Here is a 19,661-nt window from a genome sequence, read left to right as displayed (position 1 = left end):
TCTCAGCAGCCACCAATGAGAGGCAACATCCGCTCCGTGGGCTGGTCCCATTGGTTCAGCAGCTGCCTCTCTCACCACCGCGTGACCTCTCACCCCGACGCGGCTTCCGCTGGTAACCGCTCGGAACCTTCCTTCACTGTGGGCCTTGGGGGACTGGCGCCGGTTCCGTGCTCCTGTTCCTTCAGGGTTGTGGGACCTGAGTCCGTGCTTTACTGCCTGTCTTCCCCTTCCCTGTTTCTCATCCCAGAGGAGGAAGCTGCTTTTTCTGCTCTCGGGTTCCATTCCTCCCAATCAGACTGGCTTCAGCGTAGATGCCGTGATCGCCCCAGAACACTTTTTCTCCGCCCTTCGCCTCCACTGCCGATTCTGGGTGTCCGAACCTCAAGGCCCTTTGTTATTCACCAGCCCTCTACTCTCAAACTTGGGCCTGTCTTGGGCTGTCCGGCAGAGAATCACAGCTCCTCCCAACTAGTTGGGTCACCCCTGTACCCCTGCCCGGCTATTTTTGTCTATTTCGACCCTCTTCAGAGTGCCCTGACCCCCCTCCCTACTGTGGCAACCTTCTCCTGAGAATTTATTAAAGCCACTTGCCACCTCTTCTCCCCAGCCCATCATTTCTTTTTCTGGCTCAGGTTATCATTTACAAGTTCTTCCTGTCCCTTCTGGACACCTTTCTGTCTTCACTCCTGAACAATACATGATGTCCTAAATGCATTTGGCAGACGAAGATCGTCTTGATAATGCTTTACTCTTTTTATAATATGTTGCAGAAAATAATAGAGGACGCTACTTACTTTGCTTACTATGTGCCGAGTATTGTTTTGTATGCTTTTCATTTGTTATTTGATCCTTACAGTTCAGTCATTGGTAGGCTGAAAGTGGGAAATCCATTTTCCAGGTGAGAACATTCAGACTAAAATATGATTAAATAATTGGACCAGTCCTGATCTGGTGAGTGATGGAGTTGGTATTGATATTCAGGTCAACTTTATCCCATAGCCACTGCTCTTAGTAACTTTTTGTTTTAATTCATTGATTCAACAAATATTTCACAGAATCTCCTGTGGGCTGGCCAAAAGCCCTGATAACAAAATATTTTTAGATATTTACAGAAGATGTTTGGTACCTTATCACAGGAACTGATGACTGCAGTATTGCTATTAAATGCATTTTTAAAAATATTTTTTGTAGTTGTAGATAGCCAGTTACCTTTATTTTATTTATTTTTAGGTGGTGCTGAGGATCAAACCCGGGGCCTCACATGCTAGGCAAGCACTCTGCCACTGAGCTACAGCCCCAACCCTAAATGCATTCTAAGGTTTAGAGGTATGTTGTATCCAAATGGTAAAGAAACATACACAGTTCACTATGATGTTGAGCCCATAAGTCAGTACTTAAGAATTCTGCTTTCTCCATTAGTGCCCCTGAAAGATTATAATGATGACTCAGAGTTGACTCCATTCTTACTGTAGAGGTTGCATCATGCATCTCTTTCAACAGGGCTTGTAATACTGCAGCAACATTGACCCCTCTTTGGGTTACATCAGTCCAGTAGCAAGATAGAAATCACCATTTGGCTATGTTACAGCTTTAAGTCATTTCAATTCTTTTTTTATCAAAAATCAAACTCATGGCACATTACTATAATCCCACCAATTCAGGAGGCTGAGGCAGGAGGATTGCAAGTTCAAGGTCAGCCTTAGCAACTTAGCATGACCCTGTCTTGAAAAAAATAAAAAGGGCTGCAGATGTACCTCAGTGGCAGAGCACCCCTGGATATTCAGTCCCCAGTACTAAAAAAAAAAAAAATTCTTCACTTCAGTCTCACCCTTGATTAATAAAGTGAACTTTTGCAACTCTACTTTTTCTAAGATTTAGAAAATAATCGACTAACTGCCAAAGAATTGGAAATTAAGTATTTTGTGTATATTATAGTTCCTAGTGTACCTTCCAAAGCTTGATCATTTATGGATCAAACAAATTTCATAGATAGAACCAATTTGCTGAATGTTAAAGGCCATTAATAGCTGGGTGCAATGGTGCACACCTGTAATCCCAGCAGCTTGGGAGGCTGAGGCAGGAGGATCTCCAGTTCAAAATCAGCTTCAGCAACAGTGAGGCACTAAGCAAGAGTGACCCTGTCTCTAAATAAAATACAAAAAAGGACTGGAGATGTGGCTCAGTTTGAGTGCTTCTGAGTTAAGTCTCCAGTATTCCCCCAGCAAGAAAAAAAAAAAAAAAGGTCAATAACAGTATATGACAAGTTACCATGCCAAATTATAAATAATTAAGTGCTAGAGACTGTGATAAATACTTATACATATTTATTTTAATTCTTTTAATATTTTTTAGTTGTAGGTGGACACAATACCTTTTTTTTTTTTTTTTTTTTAGATGTTGATGGATCTTTATTATTTATATGTGGTGCTGAGAATCAAACCCAGTGCCTCACACATGCTAGGCAAGTGCTCCACTACTGAGCCAAAACCCCAGCCCTCTTTTAGTTATTATGAAAACATTTTTTTACCCCTATTTTGGAACTAAGGAATCTGAAACTTGCCCAGGAGATCACACAGCTGTGAAGAGTTGGGCCCCAAATTGACCCTTGGAAGTTTGATTTCTAACCTTTGTAGTCCAGGTCATCATCCTGAGCTTCAGGTTTATAGGATACATAGTCACATATTTTGATAATTTATGATGGCTAAGTGCAACTTGCCTAATTTAAATGAGCTCATTTAATTTGTGCTTCTATGGATTAAAAAGAAATAGATTTCAATTTGCCATTTCAGAGAGCTAAAGTAGGACTGATTAGGATTGGATATCATTTACCTCCTATCATTTACCTCTTCTTTTCTGAAGAAAACAATAATTGAAGTCAGAGAGCAAGAAGGAAAATGGAAGGGCCTGTGTAATTTATAAGTTGACCATTTAGACCCTGATAATTGAGAATCTTCCACATGTTTTGTTGGAGAGAACATGAAACTAGAAGATAGGGTACATGACCTTGCGGGAGGAAGCTTTTCGGAGCCCCAGTTTTGTTTTGCTTTTTGTTTGTTTGTTTTTGGCTCTTTTTAGTTATACATGACATTAGTAGAATCCATTTTGATAAAATTATAGAAGCATGGAATATATCTTATTCTAATTAGGACCCATGCTTGTGGTTTACATGATGGTCGGATTCACTTAGGTATTTTCATATATGTACATAGGAAACCTAGTTTCTCCATCTATTTAATGTGTTTTTCCCTCTCTTGTCTGTCTTAGTTGTTTCAAGGTTCAGATGAAATGCTGTATGTGAAAGTTCTTTGAAAATTGTGGAATCATGGTAATGCTGTCATTAGTGATACACCGAGAAGAAATTTTAGAAGCTCTTCAAATGTCACCTCTTGAGGATCAGCTTTCAAGATTTCATTTAATGGAAAAATATAGTGATTATTTTGAATTTGACAAAGATTTTTGTAAATGCTTTTAAAGTGAGTGGAACATCTACTTACTTTCATATATTGGGCACATAGGTGCATTTTTTAAAATATATTTTTTAGTTGTTGATGGACCTTTATTTTATTAATTTATTTACATGCAGTGCTGAGTATTGAACCCAGTGCCTCACACATGCTAGGCAAGTGCTCTACCACTGAGCCACAACCCCAGTCTCATAGATCCATTTTTGTTTAAGGAACTGGCAGTAATTAACTTACTTCATCAAACTACTCAAGAGGAAAAAGTTTCACTCTATAACACCTAAGCTGGAAATAATAGTAGGGATAAATCATGTAGTCTTTTCGTGTGTGTGTAATTCTCAAAGTAAAATTGCTGCTGAATGTGGTGGTACATGCCTGTAAGCTGAACTACTTGGAAAGCTGAAGTAGGAGGCTTGCAAGTTTGAGGTCAGCCTGGGAAATTTAGCAAGAACTTGTCTTGAAAAAAAATGACTGGGAATGTAACTCAGTGGTAGAGTGCCCCAGAGTTTCTTTTCTACTACAGGGGTGGGGGAACAGAAAAGTTTGAATATCTTCCACTGTAGCAGGTTATGACAAACTTGCTTTCCAGAGTGGTTAAATGTATACACTCACTAGAAATCTACAAGACTTTCTAGTATTCCATATCACCATCCTCATTTAATACAAGATGGGTGTGATGGTGCATGCTTCTAATCCCAGCAGCTCCAGAGGCTGAGGCAGGAAGACAGCAAGTTGGAGGCCAGCCTCAGCAAATTAGCGAGGCTTTAATGAGACTCTGTCTCAAAATATTAAATAAAAAGGAGTGGGGGATGTAGCTCAGTGGTTAAGTGCCCCTGGGCTCAATCCTGGGTACCTGCCCCAAAAGCATTTAATATAACTGTTTTATTTGACAGTCCATGGATGTGTACTGGCATCTCATTGTGGTTTAAATTTTTATTTTTCTGATTACTCAAGCTCAAGTGATCCACCACAGCCTCTCCAGTAGCTGGAATTACAAGTATGTGCAACTACACCCTTTTTAAGATATTCTTTTCCCTTTTTAAATTATTATTTAAAAATTTTTTTCTTTAGTTATAGATAGACACAATACCTTTATTTTATTTATTTTTATGTGGTACCCAGGATTGAATCCAGTGCTTCACAAGTGCTAGGCAAGTGCTAGGCAAGTGCTCTACCACTGAGCTACAACCCCAGCTCTATTCTTTTATTTTCTAAAAACTCTTTTTTTTTTTTTTTTTTTCTCAGTAGTGGGGATTGAACCCAGGTCCTTGTGCTTGACATGGCAAGTCCTCTACCAACTGAGCTATATCCCCAGCCCTAAAAACTCATTTTTATAACCTCTTTTAGAGTTTTAGGTCACCTGGAATTGAATATATATATATGGGATGCACATGGTATGAGTCAAATTCATTTTTTCCCTCATGGATAGCCAATTGTCCCAGCATCATTTTTCATATTAGTATATTCGTTAACCTTTATCTTAATCACTATAGCTTAATAGTAAGTCTTGATATCTGGAAGAATAAACCTTCACATTGCTCTTCCTCAGGAATGCTTCTGACTATTCTTGGAGATTTGTGTTTCCATGTAAGTTTAAGAATCAGCTTGTCGATGTTCACAAAACAAATCTGTTATATACTGTTAAGTTTAAAAAATGGGTTATGGTATAGCAAAAGTATAACATTATTTATTTCTATTATTATTATTATTATTATTATTTTGGCACTAGGGATTGAACCCAGCTGCACTTTACCAGTGAGCACATCCCCAACCCTTTTTATTTTTTATTTTTTATTTTGAGACAGGATGGCTTGATAAGTTACTTTAGGGCCTCTCTAAGTTGCTGAGGCTGGCCTTGAACTTGTGATCCTCCTGCTTCAGCCTCCTGAATCAAGGAAATTATAGGCATGCATCACCATGCCCAGCCCTATAACATTTATTTATAAAATAAACTTTACAAAGTCTTAAATTTCTCTTTAACTCTTCTATATTTTAGTATTTTTAGAAAATTTGCATGGATTTTGTCAGAAATAATTTCTATTTTGAAACAACAAATTATGATTTATCAGTCGGGCACAGTGGTGCATCCTGAATCCCTGCAATTTAGGAGGCTGAGGCAGGAGGGTCACAAGTTCAAAACCAGCCTCAGCAATTTAGAAAAGCCCCAAGCAACTTAGCAAGACTGTCTCAAAATAAAAAATAAAAAGGGGTAGGGATGTAGATCAGTGGTAAAGCACCCCTGGGCTCAATCCCTAGTGCCCCCACCCAAGAAAAAAGCTTCCCAATTTCTAGCCAGTTGTGGTTTTGCACACCTGTAATCCCAAATTCAAGTCCTTCCTGGGCAACTTAGTGAGACCCTGTTCTCTCAAGTTTAAGGCTTTTGTTGCCCTCAATTTGTCCAATAATTTTAAATTCCTTGGCAAATGCTGTAAATCCATGTAACTACCTGAATACGTCCCTCAGGCCTTGGAAGGGTTGCCAGGCAAGTAAGGGATCTTAAATCATATCTCTATCAGTGTCATGGTAAATTGACCTCCTGAGTACTATTATTTATCAGCCAGTCAACGCAGGACAACCAAGGGCCAAGAACATACATGGGCTAAGGCTGTAACTGGTATCCTGTCCTGTTTTCCCTGTTTTCAAAGTGCAGAAGAGTTTTTTGTTTTATGTTTTTTGTTTTTTGTTTTTTGTTTTTGGTACCAGGGATTGAACACAGAGAGTTTAACCACTGAGCCTGGACCACATATCTCCCTCCTTTATATTTTTTATTTTGAGACAGGGGTCTCACTATGTTGCTTAGGGCCTTACTAAGAGGCTGGCTTTGAACTTATGATCTTCCTGTCTTAGCCTCCCAAGTTGCTGGGATTAGAGGCATGCACCACTGTGCACAGCAGGAAAAGGACCTTTTTAACGGATAGTTTTATGCCACCTTGGTATTAGGACAGCTTCCACACATGTCTTTCTGGATTTTTTTTTACTTACAGGATTCCCGAGCTTTAGAAATATTTGACCATTAAAAAATTTTCTTTTACATTTATACATGGTTAATTTACTTGTATCTTTTTGTAATTCAAAATGTCATGAATCAACCTATTTGTCCATCAGTATGAAATGCTGAATTAGCTATGGTAGATTACACTATCTACCATCGATATTTAGGTGGCACATGCCTGTAATCAAAGCAGTTTGGGTGGCTGGGGCAGGAGAGTCATGAGTTCAAGGCCAGCATAGCAATTTAGCCAGGCCCTAAGCAACTCAGTAAGACCTTGTTTAAACAAAATACAAAAAAGGGCTGGGGATGTGGCTCATTGGTTGAGTTCACTCCTTGGTACAAAAAAAAAAGTAAGTGTGAAGTTTGGAAAATAAAAGAAATTTTTACACACTGATATGGAAGGATACCTTTGATTTATTTATTTATTTAGTGAGACTGGGGATTGAACAAAAAAAAAAAAAAAACTACCACTGAGTCACATCCTCAGCCCAAGTTTCTGGGTTTACAGGCAACTGGCTAAGATTTATTACTAAATAAGAAAAGCCAGCTGTAGTGTGTAAAATTTGATCTTATTTGTGTTAAACACACACACACACACACACACACACACACACACAGCAAATTTGGACAGATACCTGTGAAATTGACAACAGTGTCCTTCCTGGGTGTAATTAGATACATTATTTTAAGAGCAAAAATGGATTCCTCTATTATTTGATTGAAATCTTTCCAAGATGTAGTGAACTGTAAAGGACTTGTTGCCTTCAGCATTTTTTAAAATATTTTTTTAGCTGTCAATGGACCTTTATTTTATTTATTTACATGCAGTGCTGAGAATCAAACCCAGCACCACACACATGCTAGGCAAGTGCGCTACTACTGAGCTGCAGCCCAGCCCAGCACTGGATGTTTTAAATGCTTATCTGGTGTTTATGAGTTTGAACCACAGCACAATATAACATCTTACACTTTTGTTTTGCTTTATGGTAACAGCTTTGACCTGCATCCTTTGTTCTTGTTTTGAGTTGAATTGAATTGAGGTCTTACTGTGTTGCCCCCTTTAGTCTTGAATTCCTGGGCTCAAGCAATCCTCCTGCCTCAACCTCCTGAGAACTGGGACTATAGGCATGTACTACTGTGCCTGGCAGTCATTTGATCTTATCTTCATACCTACTGGGTGGGATAGATAGTATTGGTAACATCTGTGTTGCCATTGAAAATATAGTTTTGGACTTATTTCATGGTAAAGTTATGGATTCTGTGCTATACTGGTGTCTATGTTATAGCTGCATTTGCTTATCACTTAACCTATCATTTAATTGACTCAGATGAGACACTTATCTTTCCACAAGCAAAGGTGTTACAGGTGTATACTAACATTTCAGTGTTTTCTTTCTCAAACAGTGTGCTCAATAGATAAAAACATGTCATAGGTTAGATCCTTGTTTCTTTTTTCTTCCTCTTCCTAATCTTTCTTTCTTTCTAGATGCAGCCCTGCTTTTCTTTCTGGTATGGTTTGCTCTCAGTTAACTGTCATATTTTCCTTTTTGTAGGTGCATAATATCTTAATGTTACTTTTCCTAGTGGCATATACATTTTCAGTAGGCTGTCTTGAAGAACAGCTTCCAAATTCCAAGAGAAAGAGTGTGCAGAGTAGATGATCTCTGAGATTCTGAGTTTTAATAGATCATTTAAAAATAGGCAAATATTTATTTCTAGGTAGCATATCAGGTTCCAGGAAAACAATGGTGAATAAGATGACCTCAGGGAATACTATTTATTGATTTTGAGCAAGTTTTTACCTCTATGGTTAGCCTCTTTGATTCAAAATATCTATAATGACAAAGTTTGGGGGTCTTTGACAGACCTGGTGATAGTGTTTTTGTCCAGAAACATTTGCCAGAGGCCCCTCAAATCACCTGGCAAAGACATTTGCTTTTTATTTTGCTTCTAAGACTGGCTATGGACATACAGAGATTTTTTAATATTTAAATTCTGATTTTGTCATTGCTCTGTGATTCTGAGCAGGATACTTTAATGGCAAATGTGGAGCTGGAAGTCGAGAACTAAACTGTCATCAAGATTCAGTGTGAATTTGTGACTATGGACAAATAATTTTATATCCCTTTATGTCAGGGATGGCTAAGTGGTATATTGGAAAGAAAATGGACAGAGTTCATAGTTTATTCATCCCACTCATTTGAAAAACAAAATAGTTTGGTGTGGTGTTACACACCTGAAATTCCAGTGACTTAGGAGACTGAGGCAAGAGGATCACTAGTTCAAGGTCAGCCTCTGCAATTTAGTGAGGCCCTAAGCAACTTAGTGAGACCCTGTCTCAAAAAAAAAAAAAAAAAAAAAAAAAAAAAAGTGCTGGGAATGTGGCTCAGTGACTAAGTGCCCCTTGGTTTAATCCCTAGTACCAAATAAGTAATAATAAAAAAACAAAAATAGCTATACATTGTGGCACATGCCTATAATCCCAGCAACTCAGGAGACCAAAATAGGAGGAATGCAAGTTTGAGATCAGCCTCAATGAAAAGGACTGTGTTAGCTAACTCAGTAGTTAAAGGTGCCTGTGGGGGGCTGCTAGGGTTGTAGCTCAGTGGTAGAGCACTTGCCTAGCATGTGTTAGGCACTGGTTTCCATTCTCAGCACCACATATAAATAAATAAAATTAGAAAATAAAGATTCATTGACAACTAAAAAATATTTAAAAGGAAGTGCCTATGGGTTCAATCCCCAATACCAAAAACCAAAAATCAAGAAAAACAGAATACAAAAATCTCCGTAAGTCCCTGCTCCCAAGAAATATTATTATGACAGGTTCCAGGGAGACAGCAGGGTTTCCTGCCCAGAGGAGTAAAATGTGGTGAATGTATTACCTAGTCCATGTTCTGCAAGAATCGCTGCTGTAAATCCACCGCCCTGGTAGGAGAATTGAATTCCTTGCGTGTGCTGAATGGAAAGAAGATTGGAAACTTTATCTAGCTCAAGTTCTTCATTCATAGGTGACAGAATAGGGCTTAGAGTGATTAATTAACCATTCCAGTTCTCTTTTCACTTGCTATTGCATAATGTAGTTTGTTGTGGACGCTCAAGATCCTTGTGGCACTTTGGAGGCCTTTTATTCCCTCTTCTCTGGCCTATGTGCTCCAATCTGTCTAGAGTACCCAGTGTTCCAGAGCTCATTATGAACAAGTTCATTTTATTCAGGCTGGGTTCTTCATTAGCAATCCATTTTCCATCTCGAATCCAGCCATTAATTTACTTCCAAGTGTCACCTTCTCCATAAGGACAACCTGATGAGATCTGGGAATCTCCTAGCATGCCTACCTCAGTTTACCACCCTTACTCTGTGGGAGTTTCTTTCCACTTTAGGTTATAAATTGTATCCTGTTGCTTTTTTTTATATACCTTTATTTATTTATTTTTATGTGGTGCTGAGGATGGAACACAGTGCTTCACACGTGCTAGGCAAGCGCTCTACCACCTAGCCCTATCCTGTTGCTTTTTTCATCTTGCCCCTGCCTTGTACAATGTAACAAGAACTGGTAAATAATCTTTGAATTCTTGAATCAGTTGATGGCAACATGATAGCATTAACACCTGACTAGCTACCAGAGAATAAAGCAAATTCTGACCATCTTTAAAGTGGGTACGACAAGGAAGGTGAATAGATGGAGAGAGCAATCTGGGATTTGATTCATATCTGAAATGGTAGGGAAAAAGATTTTTTAAATTATTTTTTTCTTTTGTGCTTAGAGGCTCCCAGTGTTTGGAGTTTTTAAAAGGGTTGCCAAGGGGAAAACATTGTGTACTGCTCCAGGCAGTATAACTACTAGCAAAGGAAAGAAGTTAAAGGGAAGCAGATTTCAGCTCAGCAGGAGGTGGAACTTTCTAACATTTAGAGCTGTCCAACAGTGGAACAAGCTGCAATACTTAGGAGCTCCCTGAAATGTGAACTGTTAAAAAAGATGACCATTTGGCTAAATGTACAAGAGGGAATTCCTTCCTGGAAGGAGTTTGCACCAATGACCTTTAAGGTGTCTTCCAATTTTAAGGTTTTTATGTCTATTCAACTGGGCTAACCTAACTTCTGAATAGATCTGAGTATTTTGTTAGGAAGTTATTGGATAAATCGTCAACTGACTTAAAATAACTAGAAGGTCAAGTTTACCATATGTAAAATTCAATAAAGTGACAAGGGGGAAACCAGGTTTAATACTGCAAATCCAGATGCCACCCAAACCACTTCCCGACGCCTTTCAACCGAAAGCCAGAAAGTGTACCAACGGAGGGGCGAGTGGGAAAATCATTTAAGTAACGTTGCTGGCAAGTGAGAGTCTAAGTCTTTGTTGGGGCGGATTTTTCACGGCCAGAATTCCTGAGCGCAGAGGCGAGGGCCCGGGTGTCGTAAGCAGTTCTGGGGAAGGCGAAACCGGACGAGACGCGCGCGGCGGCCCGGCCAGCGGCGGGCAGTGGAAGGTAAGCCGCGGGTAGCCGGGCCGGGCCGCGCCGCCGATCCCAGGGGCCCCCGCGGCTCTGCGCACGCGCGCTGGCGTGGCGGCAGCGCCGCCGCAGGACGCAGGGAACCCGACTGGCGAGCGGCGGCGGCGGCGGCGGCGGCGGCGGTGGCGGTTCTCGGCAAGGGCGACGGCTTGGTGGCCGAGCGGCTGTCCGACGCGGACTTCGGTGCCCTCCTCCGCATGCGCCCGTCGGTGAGCGCGCGTCCCGGGCTATCCTGCGCTGAGTGCGCGGCTCCGTGCCGGGCAGCCCGGCAGCTCCGGCCTAGGGCCGCATCCTGCGCCTGACGGCTGGGCGGCCCGGTGCAGCTGACCCCTGGGCCCTGCGCGCTTCCCTCCGGTGTTGGGCGAGGCGGGGGTGGGGGGACACGCGGCGAGGCCCGGGGGGCGATGAGGCAACGCGCAGGGGCCAGGGCGCCCGGCCTGGGGCGGGCGGAGGGAGGGACGTGTGGGGGATGGGGTGGGAAGGGGCCGAGGACCGCCGCGCGGCTTGGGGTGCGCGCCAGGGCGAGCTCCGGGCAGACGGGACACCGAGCACCCGAGGCGAGAAGCGGGTGGGGTGCCTTCTGAAGGACGCTGGCGGGGATGTCGTGCTTCGCGGAATCTTGACAAGCTGGACGCACGGGTCTGGGGCAGCCCATCTACCGTAACCGCGCACACTATACTTGGCATTTTTCCACTTGTGGGTGGAGGTCTGGAAGTGAGGGTCTGTGGGTCGTTTGCATCTGTTTTCCTTCAACTTTACGTTTTATTGACTGGCAAAATTGTAATGAGTGCTGGCTAGGCAAACCCCAGAAATAAACAGGATTTTATGCATAAATCTGCATGAGAACAAGGAGACATGGTGTTATATTCAATGAGAGGAATCAGTGTTTTAAAATTGGGGACAAAAATCAGTTTGAGCAGGGCTTCCAAAGAGTTTTTAATCTGGGATTCACCAACAGATAGAATGTGGATAGAATTCAAGGGTCCTATAACAAGACTGGGGGTAAAATTGAATCTTTTTATTGACCACTAGCTGAAATTTATTATTTCCTTCAGTTAGGAAAGTGGGCAACAAACCACAGTAGTATTGGCAATGACTGTGACTTTGTTACCAATAAAAATTACAGGTATTGTTGTATCATGTTTATGGTTGATGTAGATATCTCAAAATGTTCTTTATGCGTATCATTTCTTTGAATTTATGGGCATTACCAGATCTTGTTATTTCATGTGATGATAAAGCTGCATGTATATTGCCATATCATGTTTTTATTGTTTTGCTAGTATTTCTGTATAATATATTTTTTTCATATTCATACATATTGTGCATTTAAAATCAATCTGAGAAAGGGACCATAGGCTTCACCAGACTTCCAAAGAGGTCCATAACACAAAATGGTTAAAAACACCTGAAAAATACGGAGGTTTTGGGGGATCTATGAGTTCCTGGAAGAATATGTGTTTCTTAGGTAAAAAAGAAGACAAAGTAGACAGGATAATAGTATAGATGAAAAAGAATTTCTTAATCAGGGACATCAAAGATTTGGATAGAATCAGAGTAGTAGGTTCATAGTTGTTCTTTGTACCAGAGTGGGAGTTTGAAAAGACAGACAACAGACATTTCAATCAGAGTACTGATAATCAGCAAAAGAATCAGAGGAAGAAAGGGAAGTGAATATTTTGGCTCTCAGATTTTTAAGGCACCTCCCTAATAAGCCTCCAAGTGATCTAAGTCCTCCAAGCTCTTGTGTAATCTTGTGAAAGGAAATGTTAGTGTTTGCTGATTTTTTTCTTAAAATCATGAGAGTGGTATGGTTTTTAAAGAGGAAGATATCCTAATTTCTTTACCTTTATTTAGTTTTTTTTTTTTTTTTTAATGTGGTGCTGGGGATTGAACCCAGTGCCTCACACGTGCTAGGCAAGTGCTCTACCATTGAACCACAGCTCCAGCCCCATTTCTTTACCTTTAAGAGAAAAATAAGAGTCTCTGTCTAAATTTATCTTCCTGTTACCCTTTTTTTTCATATATGATAGGAAGTACATGTATTCATTATGGAGTTGGAGAGTTGGTAAGTCATTTTCTTAATTCTATTTCAAATTCTTGGAGTTTTTCATTTTGGCATCAGTCTTCTCACTGATAAATCACTCAGCATTTTTTCAGATATGTGTATCTTAAACTGTATTTTGTGAAGCACCTGTCAACATTTTGTGAGATTTTTCCACCTCTAAAATAAGAACAGTAATCAAAAACTACTGCAGCAACTTTTTCTGGAAAAAATCAAGGGGGAGTATGAAAAAGTAAAACTATTTTATGAAACATGATTGGTATTTGTGTTGAATTGAACATACCATATTATGAGTCACTGCCTGGGAGAGTCTTCCCTGTCACTTTCTGTGCCCTTACACTGCTGTCTTTATCATTCTTTGTTCACTGCCTTTGTGTTTTGTTTATGGCATGTGTCTATCTAATGTTATTTATGTATTTGTTGAATATTTTAATCTTTTTCTTTTCTACTTGTATGTTGGCTCCGTGGCAATAGGGACCTTGTCTTCACTGCTGTGTCATAATAAGGGGTGGCACGTAACAGGTGCTCAGTAAATATTTATTGAATACATGTGTTAATTCATAGGAACTAGATTTTTTATTTCTAGGAATAAAGTACTTTTTTTTAAGTGTTGAAAATAGTATTATTCCTATTGAATCGAAATGGAAACTTTTCATTTTATTTTTTTGGGGGGAGATACTAGGGATTGAACCCAGAGGTATGTTACTATTGAACAACATCCTCAGCCCTTTTTATTTTGAGACAGTGTCTCTCACTAAGTTGCTTTGGGCCTCACTAAGTTGCTGAGTTTGTCCTCAAACTTGCTTTCCTCCTTCCACAGCCTTCCAAGCCACTGGGATTACAGGAGTGTGCCACCATGCCTGACTTCATCTTATATATTTTTTAAAAGATAGAATATTATTTCCTGAACATCATGTAGTGCTTTTGGTTCCGTTTAGGTAGTATTTATTTATTTATTTATTTATTTATTTAAAATTTGTGGTACTGGGGATTGAATCTGTGGCCTTGGGCATGCTAAGGCAAGTGCTCTATCACTGAGGTATTATTCCCCAGCTGTGGGTACTACTAATTTTAGTGCTTGCTGCTATGCAGGTTTTGGTTGTCCTTAACTTTCTATGATGATGTAATAAAAGAAAGTCTCTGCTTCGCTTTACTGTGTGATCCTAGGTTGGTGGTTTTACTTCCTAATTACTCTGCTGTTCTCCCCACTCAGGGGTGCTGTATCACTTAGCTATGTCCCCAGTTGCTCCTGGTCTCAAACTTGTGATCCAACTTTCTCATCTTCCTGAGGAGTTACCACACACACATCTAGTTACATTCTATATATTGAGGCCTACAGATTCGCCTGTGTCAAAAAGAAGAAAAGTAACTCTAAGGAATACTAGTATACTGGGTACAGTGGCACATGCCTCTAATCCCAGGGATTTAGGAGGCTGAGGCAGGAGTATCCCAAGTTCAAAGCCAATGTGGGCAGCTTAGTGAGACCCTGACTCAGAACTAAAAACAGGACTGGGGATGTAGTTCAGAGGTAGAACACCCTGGGTTCAATCCCTAGTAACACACACACCCACACACATACACACCTGCAAACCTACAGAAGACTAGTACATAAACACATATTTATCCTTCACCTGTATCTGCTAATTGCTAACATTTTGTCATTTTTGCTTTACACCTAGGATACACACATTACTTGATGAACCATTTGAAAGTTAGGTGTGAATATGGACACTGTTTGATCTCTTTACCCTCAAAATACTTTAGCTTTTATTTCCCAGGAACAAGGACTTCTATATAGCTATAATTTAGTTGTCACACTTAAGATTTTTAACATGGATGTAGTATGATTACTTAATGCACAGTCTGTTTTTCAATTTGTCCCAATACTGTCCTTACTTTGTTGTTGTTTTTTGTTTTTGATCCAAGACCCAGTTAAAAATCTTGCATGGTATTATTGCATGGTATCAAATCTAGGATCATTTTCCAGCCCTTTTTAGGGTGTCTTATGACACTAACATTTTAATATTTTAATATTTGTGGTGCTGGGGACTGAACCCAGGTCCTCAAGCATGCAAAGCACTTGTTCCACCCTTGAACTTCATCCCCAGCCCCAGACAGTAACATTTTTAAAGCATCTGTACCACTTGTTTTGTAGAATGCTTGTCAATTTCCGTTCCTCTGAACATTCAGATTAAACATTTTGACTGTAATTTGACACAAGTGATTTTAGGTCTCTTTTAGTGTAGCTCATCAGGGACATATGATGGCCAGTTTTGTTATTCATGTAAATCTGATTGATTAAGGTAACATTTAGATTTCTCTTGTAAAGTCATCTTTTTTCCTTTGTAATCAATAAGTAATCTATGAAGTGATCATCTTTTTTTACTTTCTCAGTTGTGATTTCTAGCCAGGCGTGGTAGCACATGTCTACTATCACAATGACTGAGGAGGCCAAGACAGGAGAGTCACAAGTTTGAGGTCACCCACAGCAACTTAGCAAGGCTCTCAGCAATTTATTGAAACCCTGTCTCAAAATAAAAAGGACTGGAGATGTATCTGAGTGGCAAAGTGCCCCTAGGTTCCCCCATACCAAAAAAAAAAATCATGATTTCTTAATAGAGGTACTTGTCAAAAGGGTCAAGAAAATGTAGATTGGAGATACTTGCTACTAAATGGGAGAGTGAGGAATCCAGGAAAGCCGTGGGGAGAAAATGACATTTGACCTGCACCTTGAGGTGCTGGGGAGATAGCTCAGTTGGTAGAGTGCTTGCCTTGTAAGTACAAGGCCCTGGGTTCGATCCCCAGCACCCCCCCCCAAAAAAAAAAAAAAAAAGAAAGAAAGTGAGTGTGAACTGCACCTTGAGTCATATGTGTAATGGCTATAGGGATATTAGAGAAAGATTCCAAGTGGAGAAGCAACTTGAACAAAGACAAGGACAGAGGAAATTATAAACTGAATGAAAATATCCAGGTCCTTTTCAGGGGCCTAATTTATTAAATCTTTGAAAGAGTAAAGTGGGAGGAAAGTTTATAAAGGTAGTTTGGGATGAAGAAATGCTGAAAAATCTGGGCCGCACAGCTTCTCTCTCCATTGTAACCAGAAGTTCACTGTGGGAGTGATGGTTCTCCTCAGGGCACTACCCTAGCCCATTGCAGTGAATTGCTCCCGGGGAGCCTGAACTCTGTGTACTGCAAAGAACCACAGAGGCAGCATGGGGAAATGAAGAGTGTGGGACTTTGGTGTCAGATCTGAGTTTGAATCCCTTCTTTGCTACATGATAACTGAATGATCAGGCAGTAAGTTATCTGACTTTTCTGAATCTTTTTCCTCATCTGTAAAGTGGAGGAGTTGCATACCTACCAAGTAGGATTAAATCTACTAATAACATAGGAAAATCATCAGGAACATGACTTTCTCTCAGTCATTAATAGTTATCATTAGGTGCTCTACCTCTGATTCTACTTCCATTACTTTTCTTCCTTGGTACCACATTCCAAACTTTAAAACAAATCCTATTCTTTTGGTGCCTTCTTGGCTACTGTCATAGTACTCTCACATCCTGCTTCACCGACAGGCTCTGCTGAGCGTTGTGAACTGTGGTTCAGTGATGGCACACAGCACTTACTATCTTACAAGGTGCTATTGCCTGATAATGGCATTCTGGAAATTGTGACAATATATACTAATTTGTATATAAAGTTAACAACATGAAGGCTTTTTTTTTTTTTTGTGGTACTGGGGATCGAACTCAGGGCCCTGTGCTTGCAAGGCAAGCACTCTACCAACTGATCTATCTCCCCAGCCCAATATGAAGTTTTTACCAGGAATTGAACCCAGGGATGCCACATCCCTAGCCCATTTAATTTTTTATTTTGAGACAGGGTCTTCCTAAGTTACCTAAGTCCTCACTGAGTTTCTGAGGCTGGCTTTGAACTTGTGATCCTCCTGTCTCAGCCTCCAGAGCTGCTGGGATTACAGGCATGCTCCACCTGGCCCAGCAAGTTTTTTACTTTTTAAACGTAATATGCTATAGTTTACTTAGTTCATTTTGAAAAACTACACCAAATGTTTTTAGCAAGTTTAAGAGGTATGTTCTGGTGGTAAGACGTTTACTTCTTTTTTTTTTTCTTTTTTTTCCCTTTAAAGGGTGAATATATTTGAGAGAGTTGGTTATACATTTATACATTCTAGGAATCTCAAAGGTAAAGTATGATACAATTGTGTGTGTGGCACTGGGAATTGAACCCAGGGCCTTGCACATACTAGGCAAGTACTCTACCACTGTCTACTGAGTTGCATCCCCAGTCCTTTTTTTGGTGGGGTGGCGGTACTAGGGATTAAACCCAGGGTTGCTCTACCCTTTAGCTGTATCCTCAGTTTTTTTTATTTTTTATTTTGAGCAGTGTCTCAGTAAGTTGCCGAGGCAGGCTTCAAACTTGCAGTCCTCCTGGCTTATCCTCTTGAGTCACTGGGATTACAGATAGATGCCACTGCACCTGACTTATCCCTTCTCTTTAAAGAACTTTAAAAAAAAAATGCTTATTTGAGGGCTGGGGTTGTAGCTCAGTGACAGAGTGCTTGTCCAGCATGTGTGAGGCACTGGGTTCGATCCTCAGTACCACATTAAATAAATAAATTAAATAAAGGTATTGTGTCCATCTACAACTAAAAGTATTTTTAAAAACGCTTATTTGTATTTTCTAATTTTTCTCAATGTGATTCAATATGTATTATAATTTTGTAAAGACATTTTCAGAAGGACATTTCTTTTTTGTTCCTAAACTGAAACCTAATTTTGAACTCTGCAGTGCAGTGGTCAGAGTAAGTGATGAATATCTATTGCTACTTCAGCCTTCTCCTGGTAAATATATATAAATGATGGCTGAACAAAATTTTGATAAAGGAAAACAGCACACTTCATAGGAGGCTCTAAAATGTCTTTTTAAAATTTAGTTCCAAGGTGAACCAGATACCTTAAGTACTTATAACTGAAAGAAAACAGCTTAATTTTAGACCCCATATATGTGTGTGTGCATGTGTGCTTGTGTGTTGGCTGTGTTGTGATTGAACACAGGACCTTGAGCATGCTACACAAGCGTAGGCAAGTGCTCTACCATTGGACTGCACCCCAAGTCCTTGTGTGTGTGTTTCTATGCACACCTTTTAGTATTCTATATTCTTAATATAAGACTTTAAACATACTCTTGTATCTGTTATAACAGTCATGATGTCTGCTCATTACCTAAGATGTCTGTCCAAAAAGGTGCTTTCTTTGTCTTGCTCCCATAAAATGCTGGTACACCCATGCAGACTAGTGGAAAGCATGTTGTCAAACGTGTTCAGTTCTTTTTTTTCCCCCCATACTAATTTGTTTTATTAATTATTTTCTGTGAATCTTTGGAAGGATTAAACTGTGGTTTTTCTATTGGAAAATTTAAAACACAAATTAGTCAAGGGATATTAGACTGTTTCAGGGTCAGAGTTCCTCCAAGCAATCTTTTTTTTTTTTTTTTGAGGAGGGGTGAGGGGAAGAAATGGGGTCTAGCTGTATTGCCCAGGCTGGTCTCAAATTCCTATGGCCCCAGCAATCCTCTTGCCTCATTTTCACAAGTAGTTGGGACTATAACACCCACCCACAATCTTTGTTTTTTTTAAATACTAGAGATTGAGCCCAGGGGCACTTTCCTATTGAGCTACATCCCCAACCCTTTTTATTTTTTATTTTGAGACAGAGTCTCCCTAAGGTGCTTAGGGTCTTGCTAAATTGCTGAGACTAGCCTTGTACTTGTGATTCTCCTGCCACAGCCTCTTGAGTTGCTGGGATTACAAGTGTGTGCCACCTCACCTTACTTAAATTCATCTATTTTTATCCCACTTTGAACTGTGTCTTTTCCCTTTCTAATGCAGCATTTTGATCTATCTCTTGATTTCACTCTATTTTAAATTTATTAATCTTGACTACTGTTCAGAAAAATATTAAGTTTAAAAGTCATAGTACCTAAGGCAGTGTTGCAAAATATTTACAAATGCATATTTCTGGACCAGATAAACTTGGGAGAGAATGGATTTTTTTTTTTTTTTTTTTTAATATATCAGGGATTGGACTCAGAGATGCTTAAGGCTGGGCAAGGTGGCACTTGCTTATAATCTCAGCAGACTCAGAAGGCTAGGCAGAGGATTCTAAATTCAAAGCCAGACTCAGCAATAATGAGGCCCTGAACAATTTAGCGAGAACCTGTCTCAAAATAAAAAATAAAAAATAGATTGGGGATGAGGCACAGGGGCCCTTGGTTCAATCTCTGTCACACACACACCAAAAAAAAAAAAAAAAAAGAGCCACATCCCCAGCCCCTTTTATTTTATATTGAGACAGGGTCTCACTAAGTTACTGAGGCTACCTTTGAACTTGCAATCCTCCTGCCTCAGCCTCCGGAGCTGCTGGGATTACAGATGTGCACCACTGCACCTGGTGGATTAATTCCTTTTGCAGAATATTTTTTCATCTTTACTGCCTTCCTTTGAACCCAAAGAATCTGTAAGTTTGAGTTCTCTAAAGTTTTTTTTTTTTTTTTTGGTGTTGGGGATTGAACTCAAGGGCACTCAACCACTGAGCCATATCCCCAGCCCTGT

General features: G+C 40.0%; 1 protein-coding gene and 1 long non-coding RNA gene across 6 annotated transcripts in view; both read left to right on the top strand.

The window, feature by feature from the left end:
- Window positions 1-112: 112 nt before the first annotated feature.
- On the top strand, window positions 113-3,547 carry LOC124964700 (uncharacterized). The gene is made up of 2 exons (XR_007105017.1): window positions 113-1,326; window positions 3,265-3,547. It is a non-coding gene; the product is annotated as an uncharacterized LOC124964700 (long non-coding RNA).
- A 7,480-nt stretch (window positions 3,548-11,027) lies between these two features.
- The window catches only part of Gapvd1 (GTPase activating protein and VPS9 domains 1), an 85,373-nt gene continuing 76,739 nt past the window's right edge, over window positions 11,028-19,661 (top strand). For all 5 annotated transcript variants that reach the window (XM_047524237.1, XM_047524233.1, XM_047524234.1 and 2 more), the window contains exon 1: window positions 11,028-11,174. The gene's annotated coding sequence lies outside the window, so the exon portion shown is untranslated. The remainder of the gene's footprint in view (window positions 11,175-19,661) is intronic.

This window comes from Sciurus carolinensis, chromosome 14 (assembly GCF_902686445.1).
Source record: "Sciurus carolinensis chromosome 14, mSciCar1.2, whole genome shotgun sequence".
Lineage (NCBI taxonomy): Eukaryota > Metazoa > Chordata > Mammalia > Rodentia > Sciuridae > Sciurus > Sciurus carolinensis.
This window is presented reverse-complemented; position numbering and strand designations above follow the sequence as displayed.